We start from the raw sequence: 15,565 nt of genomic DNA on the forward strand, positions 1-15,565 counted from the left end.
TAAAGTGGGAATGGAAATTCCCACCACCACCATCAATAATAGGTCTTTTTGATTCCACTTCTTTGCATACTTCTAACTCAACTTTTTTTTTTTTTTTGAGGTAGCCATTCTATAACTCCCGGCTTTTCCTCAATAGCATGAGTTCACCTTGCAATGAGGAGCCCAAACCATGCTCTGTTCCCTGCTTTGCTCAACAAACAAAGCCGTCACAAACAGATTTAACAACAACCTTGGTCTTACAGATGAGGGAAGTGTTATTTTTTGTTCACAATAAAATTCCCTATGACCCGCAGCAGCAGTAACAGTCCTGTCTGAGGACGGGAAGCCGCTCTGGACACAGCTGCAGCTCATGGGATGCCAGCAGCCCTGAGAGTCCAAGAGCATGACACAGAATGGGGGGAGGGGTGATGTAACCCGTGCACTAAGCAGTACTAAGTAATCCTTAGTGGTACTGAGTATTAGTACTTGGCTGAACACTGGAATCACCTGGGGAACTTTAAAAAACACCCATGTCTACATCCCACCCTTGGAGGTTCTGATTTAACTGGCCGGGGAAGTGACCAAGGCTTTATAATGCTCCCCTAGGTGGCCTAACATTCAGCAGTTAACTGTCCGCCAGGTCCACCAGGTGCAGGAGGGAACTATCCAAACCTACGTGTTTAATCTGAAAAGGAGAAAGAAACTAAGGGTTTTTTTGTATTTAATATATGGAATAACAACAGCGCCATCATCCTTCTGAGGGCCGCATGTGGTTTCCAGGAGTCTCACTCCCTGGTTCATTTTCAGCGTGTGTGCCCTGGTCAGTAATCTACAGCCGCCACTCTCTGAGAGAGAAGACTCCTGACGCCGGTGTATAACGAGAAGGGAATGCTCAGGAAAGCATTTTGAGCCATGAGGCTTCCCAATTATGTGAAGGCAAACTACTTACAAGAATTGTAGAACTCAAAGAAGAGTTGCACATTTTTCTTTTATAAAATGACAAGTGTTCCAAGTATGCTGACTTTTTTTTTTTTTCTTTTGGTCACGGCAAGGGGCTGACGGAGCAGCTTATCTGGCTGATACTTTTATAAAAATAAACATAGTTAATCTATCTCTTCAAGGCCAAAGAGCATTTCAACAGTGAGTGAGAGAGAAACTGTGAGGAAACTTGAGCTGTGGCAAGAGCACATTTGAAAATGGGTATTTGTAAATGTTCCCATTGTGATGTGATTCTGCTATTAAAGCCAATGTCAGATGTGACAACAGGAGAAAAAAAGAATACTATCTTATGTGTAAACTTTAAAACCTTGGGTAAAAAATATTCTAAAGAGAGTTTCAGTGGGGTTTGCAACCCATTTGTTCAAGATGAATAAGGTCACACCTTTTAATCAGTTTGAAAGAAGGGCTGACAGATAACCAGCAAGACGGAAATTTACTAGCCAGATTTCAATGAAAAACCTTTGTATAATTGGTGAACGGGTCTGGAAACGAGCACAGTGATTTAGCAGACATAGCTGACAATGAAGCTCCTTCCCCATACACCTACATATCTTGGGTGATACCTTCTCATTTATGACACACTAAAAATAACTACAGAATTAAACTGAAACTCGAGCCGGACCACTGAATCGTCATCACACAGACCCAACTGATTTTTAAAAACATTAAATGTTTTATATATCACAAAGAACTCCAAAATTTATATAATTTCAGTAAAAATCAAAGTAATTTTTATTGACAGGACCATCCTCTGTTTAACAGACTACCCTGTATCTTCAGCCAGCCACTCCAGAGTCAGAGATCTGCAGTGGGGAGAGAGAAAGTCTGCCCAGCACACTGTGGACCCTGGTTCCCAGTGGGACTGGTGGTGTACAAGAGGGAAAACTGGAAATCCTATCCCAGAAGCGAGCATGGAGAAAGGTCTGGAACTCTGCTAAAGATTGCTGTGGAAATCAGGCATAATTGCTTCAGCAGACAAGTATACGTGTCACAACTTCAGTGGAACTTGGGAGAGGCTGTGACTCATATTTTTCTTCTCCAGCATCTCATATGATGGGTTTAGATGGTGGGTACACCACAAATGCTGTTGACAAAAGTAATGACTTGTCGGTGAAAAAACTGTACCTTCTCAGCAGTGTTATCAGTGGGGTCCCTTTCTACTAATGCAACACAAAAATCATCATTCTTATTGTTGATAACGTGTTCTGATACAGTATCTACAATGGTCAGCCACTAGGAAGTGGAAAAATGACTAATTAGTATCAATTATAAAAAGCCTCTGTTAAATATAGTACAGTGGAAAACTACGAGACAGTGTTCTGAGCCCCCGAAGACACCCACTTTCAATGTGTTAGAGTGATCTGTTTCACACCCCATGTATTAATATTTGGTTTAGTTGCTAAAATCACTAAACATCTTGTTCTTAATATTGTGTCTGTAAAAATGCCCATGTGAGAAAACAGAACTGGTTATAGAGAGATTACATCTTACACGATCACAGAAACACTGTCTGCTTTTGTGAAATCTTACCTGAAAAGCAAATTTCTCTGAACATGAGTTAGGTATAAGCAATAACTAATGGTGAATATTTTTATGTATTCATACACCTTGACTTCAGTTTCTCTGCAATGTCGGGGTCTCATGTGACCTAAACTAGTTGTAGGCAACTGCCCTCGCCAGCTTGCCTCTCAGAACACATTAACTAGCGGAAGAATCCTCCACTGGCTCGAGACCACGTGCCTTTCTCACCTGAGGTGCCTCCGCTCCGGGTAACTGAGGATATAGCACATGTAGGTCAAAGACATCCTTTGCAATGATTGAAACCCACCCCCAACCTCAGCAGCATTTAGAGCATTCCCTCCCTCTCGCCCTCCCTCCACTGCTTTTCTATTTTTCAATATGGGGCACAAAAATCTGAATTTTAGTAAGACAAAACTCTCATGATCCTTAAGGTTCTCCATACAGTATCGTCACATATAAGTGTTCTACTCTTTTTGTCTTTTGCTCCCTTCTTGCTGATTCATGAGAGAGAGGAGTTGGGAAAGGAACAAAGTAAATCCAGGCTGGGCTTCACCTACCAGGACGTTTTATTTTTCCTTAAACCCTGACGTCCAATAACAAAGCTCTGGCTCTAATTACTCACAACGTTACTTGGTTTGAAAGCAATGATGCAGACTAGATGGCCCGCTCTGCAGAGCTGTGCGTACTACACTGAGGTGCTGCACTAGGGCACAGGAGGAAATGGGCGTGGTACGCCTGGAAGAAGATGTAGGCAGGAGATGCCTAGAACCAAAGTCCATGGTAACAAAACATGTTACCTGGTAGGTAAGAAACCACAGCATCCATAAAGTCGCTATTAAAATGCATATTTAGAAAAGCACCAAGGAAACCCCCAAAAACGTGATCTTGGAAGTACTCAAGTCTATGGTAACAGGTATCATCTGACCCCCCTCTTAGTAAGCCTAACTGAATGCATACCTCCCAGCCCTTCTGGACTGTTTTTCATCTGATATGAGTCTCCTGTCATTTACAGCGTATGCTGTAGGAAATACTTTATTCTGTTTACTACTAAGCACCTACTTGTGTCCATCACTGTGATAGGCACTTTAGGAGAGACACAGATGCAGCTGGTTAGAGAGAGACAACTGCGAAGACAAGTAATCAAAGGAAGGAACCTGAAGAATTTGGACCAGGCAAGGCTCAGCTAAGAGGTAGCCCTCAAATGCACGTTCTGGGGAAATACACAGACCCTTCTGGGAGCCTGGAGCCAAGGGGGCAGTGGGAACTGAAGCCCCCCCACCCCCACCCCGCGCCTGCTGCTGGCCAGACACACAGCGTCTGCTTTTTCCCATGCCCCACGAAGGCACGGCCTGGACAGGGGCAGGCCTCCAAGAAAGGCACCAGTGGACCAGCCCAGAGAAACGTCTCTTCTTCGCCTCCAAGTAGCATTCACAGCACTTGCTACACAATTTAACAGCTAACTGTATACTGTCTTGTGCTGTTCTTGCTTTATTTTGTATTTTAAAGTATCATCTCCCTAGATAGCTGTTCCCTGAGTGGCCTGTCTCTCCCTTGGATGATGAGATTCCTTCAAGGGGCTCCCTTAGTTGGTTCTGAATGCCTGTTTCAGGTAACTGTTCGGATCAGAAATACAGAGTAACAACCGTGGTTGGTGCCTTTAGACAAAATCCCCCAGGGTGTGGGGTTAAGACTTGTCACTGCTTTCTAGGGTTTTCTGGTTCCCACCTTTACGCTTAGCCGCAAATGGACATGAAGCCGTTCTTGAAGACATCAATGTGTATCCCAGGCTTCAAATTCAGTCTCCACTTCCTCAGAGGCTCCTGCTGAGGAAAACTTGGTAAAGGAGACGTTCTCCTGAGGATCTCTCTCAGATGAGATAACAACGGCTTTGAAGAGCCAGGAAGCGAGAGCCTTTTCCTCTTTAGGCAGTGAGCCTGGTTGTCCACACAACTATTTTTAATCCTGCACTCTATTGCTAAGGAGGCAATTTGCTCAATAAGGCAAACTGCAAACGTTTTATGTAAATCCTACAGTTACCACTCTTTCTTTTGTAGAAACAGGCTCCACACAAGGAGAAGCTGATCCAATAGTTAAAGTATGAAAGACTTGGCTGTTGTAGAAAAAATATTTTCTTCCAACATCTAGGCAAAGACAGTGTCCAAAATTCCTACAGTCTGATCAAATTAAAACCACATGGAAAATGGTGTTGAGCTGGGTTTTTTCTTTTTTTTTTTTAACACAGAGAAAAATATTTTAAAATATGTAACAATATATTTAGAAATTGGGTATTATATACCAATGAGTGGTATCAGTTTTTGAAACTGAATGTCAAAATTCTCCACGTTAAAACATTAAGTAATGACAGTTGTGCAATAACGACTTAGTGTCACTACAACTACACATCTGTAACTGCTGAAAGAGTGAGATTTTTGTCTTAGCTCTCAAATGCACAGCAGGTGAGTTTTTACGGAAGGAGCTTGACTATATTATTTTTCACTTCCTCATCTTCTCAGTAGTTTACAACCATTTTGGAGAAACACTATGAGAGATGAATTATGACCCACATTATGAACTGTTAAATATAAGTGGTGCATTGCTTTTTTACACAATTGTTAAGTCTGTGATTCTCAGTATATAGGATTGTATGCCTTTAGGCCAATTACAATCACAATTTCATGGCTTAGATGGGTTTTGGTAAGAAATTTTTTAAATTGGGGACTGTTCTTTCAAATACACTATGACTTTACTCTATTTTTGTTTTTAACAGACTGCTGCAAAGATCTACATCACAACCTGCAACGCTGGTTGATTTCAGAAAGAACTGCAAACCTTCCTGTGAGAACAGAGCCTGGCTCACATTTGTTTAAAATGTCCTGAGGCAATCTGATTCCTGGCACAGATCCTGGCAGGAGAAGAAACCGTCTGCAGGTACTGGAAAGGTAATCACTTCTGGCATTTGATGGGAACAGTAGATCTACTTTTAGGTCCTGGAACTGATTGGAGTTTTCAGAGAACTACATTGGCAACTTCTGTCATGGTTTTGGTTACCTGAGTTACTATAGACTAGCAAAATAACACATTACTGGGTGACAACACATTTACAACGCTCATTACTAACTTCAGACTAGAAGTGACTAGTGAGATGAAATCTAATACTTTAAATCAACAGATTTAAAGTACTGGGATAGGAGTATAACTTCCATAGTGTCATTCTGAACCAAAGAAGAGAAAATTTTTTATAGTATAAAGTTATGTATAACTACATACAGTAAGGACAGAAAAATGTCTCTCTTTGACTTACTGTGTGCTAGGCAGACATAGTTCTAAGTACCTGAGCACAGGATATGCATTTAATCTTTACAACAACCACAGAAGGTCAGTACTATTCTTAGCCCTATTCATTGGGGTGGGGGTGAGGGAACTTTTAAATAACTTGCCCAAGATCACTTTGGCTTATAAATGGCAGAGTCAAGATGCAACCCCATAAGGCTGGTTCCAGAATGCTTGCATAACAATGATACACTAATAATGGAGACAGAGCAGACGTTCTTATCTATGTAATTTAGATAAAGAAGCTGAAGACAGCAATTTTAAGTTACTGGTATAGTGGAAATGTTCCCAAAAGAGACTGCAAAATAGGCTTCCTGTAAGATGAATTTAAGGTATTAAGGGGGGAAAAAAAAGAAAGAAAACGGAGATCCGAACATTCAGTATTATAAACTTATGGCCAAAATAACTAATCAGAGCTATATCCGGGGAACTATGTTTGATGACATGGGATTGGCTAGAAGCCACCAGGTGAAGAAAATTAGGTCTGCAAACCTTTTCCTATATTTTTCTTCAAAATTCCCTCATTTCCTGATTTCTACAGTTACGGAGACCTCCAGGACCCATCAAAGCTCTCTCTTCTAACTCGAAGGGTTTCCAGTATTTTTGGGGTGTCCCCTGACTATACTACTTGGTAAAATTCTTGATATTAGTGAGAACAGGAAAGTGATAGCTTTCTTTTTTTTTTTCCCCCTAAGAAAATATTCGGGCAGATTCCTTAGAGCAGAATAAAATGCCATTGTTTAGGCAATGTTGTTTGGTTTGAAATAATTTCTTTCATTTCTTCTTTTAAATTATATACCGGATCTCTAGGCAGAAAAATCAAATCAGGTTCAAGGGAAAAAAAAATCTTACTGACCGTAGTCTTCTCCACAGTAATTTTACCAATGCCAGAAAACACGAGAGAAATGTCTACAATGTTAAGAGGGAACTCAACAGGGATTCTCAGCAGAAAAGAAGGCAGGGAATATAATACCCATTTGAAATAATAAAAATAGTAAACAATAAAATAAAAACAAAACCTGAAACAATAAGAACAAAACTACAAGATATTTAAATTCGGTCAACTTGAGAGAAGAACTAGTAGTAAATTCTACATCTATTAAGCCTACCACTGAAACTAAATTATGGAATTTATGTTTATAGAACGTACTGTGAATATTACTTAGCTTGACAATGTAAAAATAATATTGACGATGTAAAAATAACATATTGAAAGATGGGGGAAGGAGGAGTAGGACACAGACATTTTCTGATTTCCTATCTTTCACGGTATCAAGTAAATAGATGAGGCGCCTAGATTAAAAGCATAGTTTCAAAAACTCTAATGGTTTCAAAATTGTGTATCTATAGTCTTCCAACTTTAGCTGTAGGAGGAACTATTAGGAACTAATTTCCTTTGTGAAAAAATGTGTATCAGAAATTCAGTGACTTTTTTTTTCAGTGTCTCCTAATTTCTTCCTACAACTTCTCAGTTGAATAAAACTAAATAATTATCGATGTAATATTTATATAGAAATACATAATGTTAATTAGTCTTTGTCTCTGTCTAAAATGATGTTCACCAAACGCTGACAACAACTGTTTCTCAAGGATGGGATTCTGAATGTCTTTTTAAAGTTGCTTCTTCATAGTGATTGACTTAAAAAATAGGAGTGTATTATTTTTCAAAAGAGGAATAAAATCGACTTCCGGGCAAGATGGCGGAGTAGAAGGACGCTTGTAAGTCACCCTCTCCCACAAATACACCAAGACCCACATCTACAGACCCACTCAGCCAACCAGAGCACCTGCGGAACTCCAACAGATCATCGCCCTCTTCAAAAGATAAAGACGCCAAAAATCTGGTAGGAGAAAAGGAAAAAAGAAAGAACAAAAGGCAAAGCAGTGCGGGACGGGTCCCGTGGGGAGGGAGCGGCAAAGGAGGACTGGCGCTCGCTCGCTGGGTCTCCCCTCTCCAACTGAGAGGCCAGCGGGACGGAGGGGGAGCCTCCAAGGCTCGAATCTGTACAGAGCAGCCCTTGTCTGACAGAACTAAGTTAAACGGGCACAGAGCATCCCCCCCGACACCCAGCCTGAGATGCGGGCCGGCAGCGGCAGGCAGGGCCAGGCTGCACAAGCCGGGCGGAGGACGGGGGCGGCTGCACGGAGGCAGCTCCGGGGGACGGCAAGGGGCTGGACGTCGGGGCTCTGGGTGTACAGGACAGAACAACCTGGGCCCTCCATAAAACAGCAAGGTTGATGTGCTCTCGGGGGAAGGGTGCATACCCCCATCTCTGAAAACCCGCGGAAACTTTTCAGGGGAAGAGGGGCGGGGCCCAGGCAGAGCCGCCATATTCTCCGGTGCTTAGCACCCAGGCGGGGGCAGAGGCGAAACCTGCGTCCATACCGAAGGGCTTAGCAGCCTCAAGGGCCAGACTGAGATGGGCCTACAGCCCGGGGCAGATAGGATCCTTCCATTCTGGTCCCCCAGAGACCTTGCTCCACAAAGACAAACAAGCAGCTGGGTCTTGGCTCCGAGCAGTGACGAGGCTGCCCCTCGGTCTTCCCCGAGCTCACCCTCTGAGCGCCGAACGGGGCGGAGCGCGACCAGGGCGGAGCGCCGGCCAGGGCGGAGCGCCGGCGCAGAGCGCGCAGCCGCACAGAGCTGCGGAGCTACTGGAGGCGCAGGCAGGGGGAGAGCGGCCCCCCCGCCTGTCGGGCAGTAACACAACCCCTGACCGAGGTGCTGGGAAGGGGCACGACCCGCCCTCCTGCCTGGCCAGTCTGCAACATCTGACTGCGGCATCCGGAGGGGCAGTGACCAGCCCGCCCGCAGCAGAGGAGAGCTGCATCTGACCCCGTGTTAGGAGGAGGCGCGATCTGCTTGCCGACAGGTGCTGGGAGCAGCACAGAAGAGGGCGCCAACGGAGGGCCTATGAAAACAAGCTGAGCTTCCAAAACAGGACGAAGACAGAAGGACTTCACATTAAAAGCAAACAGACTCCAGGAGAACACCGACAACCCCCTTTTTTTGTTTGTTTGCTTTTTTGTTTTTTTTGTTTTTGTTTTGTTTGTTTTTTTTTTAATCTGTTTTTACCTGTTCGATTTTCAATTACTCTCTTAATTTTTACTTCTTAATTCATTTCTATTTCTCTTGGGTTTTGATGTCCTCTTAGTGATTAGACACAGGCTTCAAACACATATATTCATCTCCCCACCCCCCCCCTTTTTTTTTCTTTTTTTTAAAGGTTTTAAAAGGACGTCTCCACCCGATTAATACTCTGCTTCAACCCACTCTTCTATTATTCATTATACATTATCAAACCCTCTTTCTCCCTTCTTTTAAAAATCTTTCTCTCTCTCATTTTTTTCTTTTTTTTCCTAAGTTCTATTCCTAAATAGGCATTAGATAGATAAAATCCTTAAGATCCAAAATAGACAACTGATACTCCATAAACCACAGTGCCAGAGAGGTATGAGCAAGATGAAGAAGCAGAGAAACCTTTCCCAATTAAAAGAACAAGAGGAATCCCCTGAAAGAAAGCTCAATGAAATAGACATCGATAGCCTACTAGATCAAGATTTCAAAAAAGGAGTGATCAAATTGCTGAAGGAATTAAAAGAGATAATGCTTAGAGAAATAAAATATGTCAAAAATGAAATTGAAGCTATAAAGAAGAGCCAAGCAAAATGGGAAAACTCATTGACAGAGATGAGGAATGATCTAACAGCTGTGCAAAGCCGACTAGTTAATGCAGAGGAACGAATTAGTGATCTAGAAGACAGGGCAACAGAAAGCACCCATTCAGAAGAACTACAAGATAAGCAAATAAAAAATAATGATAATAGCATAAGGGACCTATGGGATAATATAAAGCGTCCCAATCTTCGCATAATAGGGGTCCCAGAAGGGGAAGAAGGATCAAAGGGGATTGAAAAGGTTTTTGAAGAAATCATGACTGAAAACTTCCCAAACTTAAAGAAGGAATCAGATATCCAAGTACAGGAAGCTCAGAGGGTCCCAAACAGGAAGAACCCAAATAGACCCACACCAAGACATATCATAATCAAGATGGCCAGAGTGAAGGATAAAGAAATGATTCTAAAGGCAGCAAGAGAAAAGCAAAGAGTGAACTACAAGGGAACCCCCATAAGGCTCTCAGCTGATTTCTCTACACAAACACTACAGGCCAGAAGGGAGTGGCAAGATATATTCAAAGCCCTGAATGAAAAAAAGATGCAGCCTAGGATACTTTATCCAGCAAGGCTATCCTTTAGGATAGAAGGAGAAATAGTTTCACAGACAAAAAAAAGCTGCAGGAGTTTAGCAACACTAAACCCATGCTAAAAGAAATATTGAAAGGGCTATTCTAAATAGAAAAGCAGCAGGATGCTACAGAAATGAGAAACTCACAACTGGAAAGGTGATAACTCATGAATTACAAATAAAGAAAACACGAAATTATAAAAGAAGACATACAAATCACTGAGAGTGGGAGAGGGAGGCAGGGAAATATAGAATTTTTTTTCTTTCTTTTTTAAATTTTTTTTAACAGTAGGATGGGTTTGAGATCATGTTATTATCAGTTTATTAAAAACAGGTATAGGTTAATAGATTTACAAAAAAGGGTAACCACAAGTCAAAAATGTACAAGGGAGTCACAAAAATTAAATAAAATCCATGATAATACAAAGGAAAATTACCAAACCACAAAAGGAAGAAGAAAGGAAGAGGATATACCAATTCAACTGCAAAGATAAGTTCAAAATGGCAATAAACACAGATCTATCATTAATTACTGTAAATGTTAATGGACTAAATGCTCCAGTCAAAAGACATAGAGTGGCAGACTGGATAATAAAGCAAGAACCTTCAATATGCTGCATACAAGAAACCCACTTTAGGGAGAAGGACACATATAGATTGAGAGTGAAAGGATGGAAAAGGATATTCCATGCAAATGGAAAAGCCAAAAAAGCAGGTGTTGCAGTACTGATTTCGGACAAAATAGACTTTAAAACAAAGGCCATAAAGAAAGATAAAGAGGGACATTTTATAATGATTAAAGGAGTGATACAAGATGAAGACATTACACTCGTTATATATATGCACCCAATATAGGAGCACCTAAGTACATACAAGAATTACTAACAGAGATAAAGGGCGATATTGATGGGAATACAATCATAGTTGGAGATTTTAACACTGCATTAACATCACTAGACAGATCTTCCAGACAGAAAATAAACAAGGCAACAGAGAAATTAAATACTACAATAGAAAAACTAGATTTGGTGGATATTTGCAGAGCATTACACCCCCCAAAAATAGAATATACATTCTTTTCAAGTGCACATGGAACATTTTCCAGAATCGATCATGTACTTGGACACAAAAGAAACCTCAACAAATTTAAGAAGATAGAAATTATCTCAAGCATCTTTACTGACCACAATGCCATGAAACTGGAAATCAACAACAGAGAAACAAAGGAGAAAAAAAGAAAAGCATGGAGATTAAACAATATGTTATTGAAAAAACAATGGATCAATGAGGAAATCAAAGCTGAAATTAAAAAATACCTTGAGACAAATGATTATGAAAGCACAACCACTCAAAACCTATGGGACACAGCAAAGGCAGTGCTAAGAGGGAAGTTTATAGCGATACAGGCCTTCCTCAAAAAAGAAGAACAATCTCAAATAAACAAGTTAACCCACCACCTGAACCAATTAGAAAAAGAAGAACAAAAAGCCCCAAAAAGCAGCAGAAGGAAGAAAATAATAAAGATCAGAGAGGAATTAAATACAATAGAGATTAACAAGACCATAGAAAAAATCAACCAAACCAAAAGCTGGTTTTTTGAAAAAGTAAATAAAATCAACAAACCTCTGGCCAAACTCACAAAGAAGAAAAAAGAGAGAGCACAAATTAGCAAAATAAGAAAGGAAAATGGAGCAATTACAATAAACAAAATAGAAATACAGAATATCATACGAGAATATTACGAAAAACTATATGGAACCAAACTGGATAACCTAGAGGAGATGGACAAGTTTCTGGAAACATACTGTCCACCAAAACTGAATCAAGAAGAAACTGAACACTTGAACAATCCGATCACTAGAAAGGAAATAGAAATAGCAATTAAAAACCTCCCTACAAATAAAAGTCCAGGACCGGACGGCTTCACCGGGGAATTCTACCAAACATACAAAGAAGAACTCATACCAGTCCTTCTCAAACTCTTCCAGACGATTGAAAAGGAGGGAACACTCCCAAACTCATTCTATGAGGCCACCATCACCCTGATACCAAAACCAGGCAAAGACACTACAAAAAAAGAGAATTATAGGCCAATATCACTGATGAACATAGACGCCAAAATCCTCACCAAAATTTTAGCAAACAGAATCCAACAACACATAAAAAAGATTATACATCATGACCAAGTGGGGTTCATCCCAGGGACACAAGGCTGGTTCAACATACGCAAATCAATCAATGTAATACATCACATCAACAAGAGAAAGGACAAAAACCACATGATCATCTCAATCGATGCAGAAAAAGCATTTGATAAAATTCAACACCCATTTATGATAAAAACTCTCGCCAAAGTGGGTATAGAGGGAACATATCTCAACATAATAAAAGCTATATATGACAAACCTATAGCCAGCATAGTTCTCAACGGTGAAAAACTCAAAAGCTTCCCACTAAAATCTGGGACAAGACAAGGATGCCCACTATCACCACTCCTATTCAATATAGTCCTGGAAGTCCTAGCCACAGCAATCAGGCAAGAGAAAGAAATAAAAGGGATCCAAATTGGAAAAGAAGAGGTAAAAGTGTCATTATATGCTGACGACATGTTACTATATATAGAAAACCCTAAAAGGTCCACAAAAAAGCTACTAGAGCTGATCGAAGAATTCAGCAAGGTAGCAGGTTACAAAATTAATGTTCAAAAATCAGTTGCTTTTCTTTACACTAACGATAAATCAACAGAAAAAGAAAGTAAAGAAACAATCCCCTTTAAAATAGCACCCAAAGTAATAAAATATCTGGGAATAAATCTAACCAAGGAGGCGAAAGAATTATACACAGAAAACTATAAACCATTGATGAAGGAAATTAAAGAAGACTTTAAAAAATGGAAAGATATTCCATGCTCTTGGATTGGAAGAATCAATATTGTTAAAATGGTCACACTGCCCAAGGCAATCTACAGATTTAATGCAATCCCTATCCAATTACCCAGGACATATTTCACAGAACTAGAACAAATCATAATAAAATTTATATGGAACCATCAAAGACCTAGAATTGCTAAAGCATTACTGAAGAGAAAGAAAGAGGCTGGAGGAATAACCCTCCCAGACTTCAGACAATACTATAGAGCTACAGTCATCAAGACAGCATGGTATTGGTACCAAAACAGACATATAGACCAATGAAACAGAATAGAGAGCCGAGAAATGAACCCACAAACTTTTGGTCAACTCATCTTTGACAAAGGAGGCAAGAATATACAATGGAATAAAGACAGTCTCTTCAGCAAATGGTGTTGGGAAAACTGGACAGCAGCATGTAAAACAATGAAGCTAGAACACACCCTTACACCATATACAAAAATCAACTCCAAGTGGATTAAAGACTTAAACATAAGACAAGAAACAATAAACCTCCTAGAGGAAAACATAGGCAAAACATTATCTGACATACATTTCAAAAATTTTCTCCTAGAAGAAATAAAAGCAAGAATAAACAAATGGGACCTAATGAAACTTACAAGCTTCTGCACAGCAAAGGCAACCAGAACCTAAAACAAGAAGACGACTTATGGAATGGGAGAAAATTTTTGCAAGTGAAACCGACAAAGGCTTGATCTCCAAAATATATAAGCAGCTTATACGACTCAATAAGAAAAAAATAAACAACCCAATCCAAAAATGGGCAGAAGACCTAAACAAGCAACTCTCCAAGGAAGACATACAAATGATCAAAAAGCACATGAAAAAATGTTCAATATCACTAATTATCAGAGAAATGCAAATCAAAACTACAATGAGGGATCACCTCACACCAGTCAGAATGGCCATCATTCAAAAATCCAAAAATGACAAATGCTGGAGAGGCTGTGGAGAAAGGGGAACCCTCCTACACTGCTGGTGGGAATGCAGTTTGGTGCAGCCACTATGGAAAACAGTGTGGAGATTCCTCAAAAGACTAGGAATAGACTTACCATATGACCCAGGAATCCCACTCCTGGGCTTGTACCCAGAAGGAAATCTACTTCAGGATGACACTTGCACCCCAATGTTCATAGCAGCACTATTTACAATAGCCAAAACATGGAAACAACCTAAATGTCCATCAACAGGTGACTGGATAAAGAAGATGTGGTATATTTATACAATGGAATACTACTCAGCCATAAAAACCGACAACATAATGCCATTTGCAGCAACATGGATGATCCTAGAGAATGTCATTCTAAGTGAAGTAAGCCAGAAAGAGAAAGAAAAATACCATATGAGATCGCTCATATGTGGAATCTAAAAAACAAAAACAAAGCATAAATACAGGACAGAAATAGACTCATGGACAGAGAATACAGACTTGTGGTTACCGGGGGGGGGGGTAGAGGGTGGAAAGGGATAGACTGGGATTTCAAAATTGTAGAATAGATAAACAAGATTACACTGTATAGCACAGGGAAATATACACAAAATGTTATGATAAATCACAGAGAAAAAAAATGTGACAATGAGTGTGTATATGTCCATGAATGAGTGAAAAATTGTGCTGAACACTGGAATTTGACACAACACTGTAAAATGATTATGAATCAATAAAAAATGTAAAAAAAAAAGAGGAATAAAATCATTATTCTAAAAAAAGCATCAAAATGACTTCTAAATATATTAAATGACGTGGAAAGATGCTAAACTATAATCTTGGAACTAAAAGGTGGATTGTAAAATAGCGAAATGCCGTTTTTATCTTGAAAATCTATAATGTATAAAATAAATTCATACCAAAAAATAGGGGATAAGATTAAGGATGGTTAATTTCTAAACTGACCTTTATCAGTATTTTCTGATTTGTCTACAAGGGACAATGTTACTCATGCAATTTAATATAAATAAATGTATATATTCGAAATAGTAACCTGACAATTTTTACTGGGGTATAGCTAAAAATTTTGATGGATATTGTGAAGCACTTAGGACTCTAATGAAGTGGGGGAACCCCTAATGTGAAAGACAGTTTTCATCTCTGAGAGCTGACTCTTCATAAGAGATGTGTGGGCTGAACGTAAAGGGAGCCTTCTTTACCACCATCATCTTTGGGATCCATACTGGCTGGGTTGGAAACTAACCCCCCCCCCGCAACCTTCTCTCTCCTTTGTTGCTCTACAACTTCCATTTCTGATTCTCAGGTTCTGTCCCTCTTTCCCAAGGCCTCCTGGTCGACAATGCTGCATTATGAGCAGGTGAATAATTCAAGCTCTTTCTGAGCTGTTAATCCAAACTGCAAGTCAGATTTGACTGTTTAAGACCAGAAGGCCTCATCAAGAGTCTTGATTTGGAAAGTAAAATGAGATGGTTGTTCGAATACTGCTTTATTTCAGACAATCCTCCATCAGTTCTTTTGGGACTAAGATGATTAAGGAAGGACAGACAGGATAATTTCTGAATGGACTGAAATCTGCTCTCTGTGAATCATAACACCTCTCAACTTTGTCCT

General features: G+C 40.1%; 1 protein-coding gene across 1 annotated transcript in view; it reads right to left on the minus strand.

The window, feature by feature from the left end:
• Window positions 1-15,565, minus strand: part of LOC102536841 (guanine nucleotide-binding protein G(q) subunit alpha) — a 268,471-nt gene that overhangs the window by 89,286 nt on the left and 163,620 nt on the right. The window lies entirely within an intron of this gene.

This window comes from Vicugna pacos, chromosome 4, assembly GCF_048564905.1.
Source record: "Vicugna pacos chromosome 4, VicPac4, whole genome shotgun sequence".
Lineage (NCBI taxonomy): Eukaryota > Metazoa > Chordata > Mammalia > Artiodactyla > Camelidae > Vicugna > Vicugna pacos.